This window comes from Anolis carolinensis, chromosome 1 (genome assembly GCF_035594765.1).
Source record: "Anolis carolinensis isolate JA03-04 chromosome 1, rAnoCar3.1.pri, whole genome shotgun sequence".
NCBI lineage: Eukaryota > Metazoa > Chordata > Lepidosauria > Squamata > Dactyloidae > Anolis > Anolis carolinensis.
In genome coordinates, this window is record NC_085841.1 from 273,645,445 (window position 1) to 273,648,374 (window position 2,930).

A 2,930-nucleotide genomic window follows, 5' to 3' on the forward strand; every position below is an offset into this window, starting at 1 on the left:
CTGTCATTTAAAAGGAAAGATAAGAGTTTGACCACAAGGCCAAAGTAAGGTAGAACTATGCTAATGAAAAAGTATTCTGGATCAAGGAATATGCTATATAGTCATTAAGCTCTTAGGAAACTCAAGGAAAAACAGCTTAAGTACTACCAGGACATTTAACCCTACCATCAACTAACATGCACATTCGACTAATAACAATGGCAATCTGAAGTATAAGGGAAAGGTACAACATGAATCCTTTTCACTTGGTGCTTGCTTGTTAATTGTCGATTGTGGCTTAATGACTGCTGTTTTATGATTGGCTAATATAGTTCCGTTATCCTACAATGCTTTACTATATGTTGCCATATGCCTTTGTTGGGTAAGTTTTCCAAAATTACTATAAATGGTAAGGTATATATTTACTTTGGTGCTAGATTGCTCTTGTAACAAAAATGACAGTGAGTCCATATCCATGTACTCCCTTATTTTTATAATCCATGTGTCTACGGACGGAATTTCTCTACTGCGCCACTTCTGGGCTAAGAGTGTCCTTGCGGCTACCGCTATATAATAGACTATTTTGTCTTTATTCTTCCCTAGCTCAAAGTTCATTATGTTTAACAAATACTACTCCGGCTTTAAATCAGACTTCATCTTTAAAAAAATTTGTGAGTGTTCATGGATCTTTTTCCAAAATCTTTTCAAGAGTGGTAAAAGGTCCCCAATTTGTCTCCACATTTCCAGGACATTTTGTTTTGATTCTTATAAATTTTTGCCAGTCGCTGAGGGGTTAAGTACCAGCAGAATAACATCTTGTATCTTTAGCAATCGGGAGTACTTTCATTTAACTCTCCATATTTTCTCCCAATCTTCTAGTTGGATTGGGTGGCACTGGATACATGTGTCAGACCGCCATAGGATAGGAATCATGGCATACCTATCTCCCAGATGCATATTAGTTTGAGGGAGACCAATATGTGTTTTGAAGTTCCAGATACTTTCATCTGCACATTGTATTATTGGGGGGGGGGGGGTGTGCACTACAAGGAAGCAGAGGTTGCCAGGCATTCACACCTTAACACAAAAATATCACAGGGGCTGACAATCAAGGTCAAACTATACATGAAAACAAATAGGTCAAGTTTTACCAATACAGTAGAGTCTCACTTATCCAAGCTAAATGGCCGGCAGAAGCTTGGATAAGCGAATATCTTGGATAATAAGGAGGGATTAAGGAAAAGCCTATTAAACATCTAATTAGGTTATGATTTTACAAATTAAGCACCAAAACTTCATGTTATACAACAAATTTGACAAAATGTAGTTCAATACGCAGTAATGTTATGTTGTAATTACTGTATTTACGAATTTAGCACCAAAATATCACAATATATTGAAAACATTGACTACAAAAATGGCTTGGATTATCCAGAGGCTTGGATAAGTGAGGCTTGGATTAGTGAGACTCTACTGTATATTCAAAGAATAAAATATTTTGGTGCTACTCCTATTAGTAGTCCCAACTAGCACAGATTCAGTAAGTCAGCTGTTAAATGGCAAATCCCATTGCCTGACTAGGTCTACTCTAGTTGGGACTGAAAGGGGGGAAATCATGTGGTCTTCTGGATGCTGTTGGGCTGCAATCTATGTAAACCACAGCCAACATAGACAATGGCAATGCCAACAAAGTCTGGACTGGAGCACTTCCCATTCTTGGCAAATAGGGTTCAGGCCATTCAGTGCAGGGGGTTGGGACTGATCCTTTTATCGTGCACTGCAAACTTCAAACTGATTTGGGAGCAGGACAGCTCAAGCCATTCTCCCATAGTGTTTAGAAAAGCTTCCCAGAACAGTACTTGACACTTGGTGCAGTTACAGAGCAGCTTCCTCTACTGCACCCAAGAATTGGGCAGCAGGCCAGCTTGGGGAACGTGGAAAATATATCCTAAACACTTGATACAGATACATCATTATGTCTATTAGCAGGGCCAGCCCTGCCTGGGAAAGAAGCTTCCTATTCATGCTCAGTATGGCAAGTAAGTACAATAATGTGTTTCTGCATTATTTTATTGAATGACCTTTTCTCCCATCCATAAAAAGGAGCTCAAAGTGAATATCTGCTATATAGTGAGATCCATGTGAAACTAACACAAGAGGGATTGATGTCTGCCAACAATTCTGCCTCATAGGAATGGAAATTCTGTATATGAAGTACCAGGGAGATTTAGAAGCTCTTTGTGATCTGGTCTTAAAATGCTTGTGGAAATTTTTCAATTGTGCTTCCCTAAGTGCACCAAGGGTTATGTTGGTCTCTCCCTTGTGCTTAACACCCATTAGCGTTAATTTAAGTTATCCTTGTTCACAGAGAAGAGAACATAGCCTGGAGCTGCTAGCTTAGCTTCATGCTTTCACACTAACACCAAGTATTCCCTCTGCATTCCCACACAGCCTTTGCAAATGCATGTTCTGGGGAAGCATACTGTGTACCACAGCTGTGCTCATTCCTGCTAATGCAACACCTCCCTGTCTCTTGCCCCATTCTTTTAAAAGGCTGTGGGGTGAGGAGGAGAAACCTTGTATAAGCCAGCTGATGTATAGCAAACCGTGCAAATATTATTCATTGGTTCTTCCAGATCAATTCTTATAACTACAAGAAGTATGATTTTTTAACCAAAGTATGTACAATATAAGTTAACATTCCAATTATGGAATTAATTCTAGTTTATTAAAATTGAGGGCGGGAGTTCTATATGGCAGTTACAAATGTATAACCTGCAGTTATGCAGGTATGATTCCTATGTTGGCCCTAGTTTAGGAGCTCTGTAGAGGCCATGAAAGTCCCTAAATCTGTATTTACTGGGCAACAGCCACTGAAATCAATGTGGATCCATTCCTCTGTTACTCAGCTGGCTGTCATTCCCACGTACCCCCTTGTGCCACATAATCAC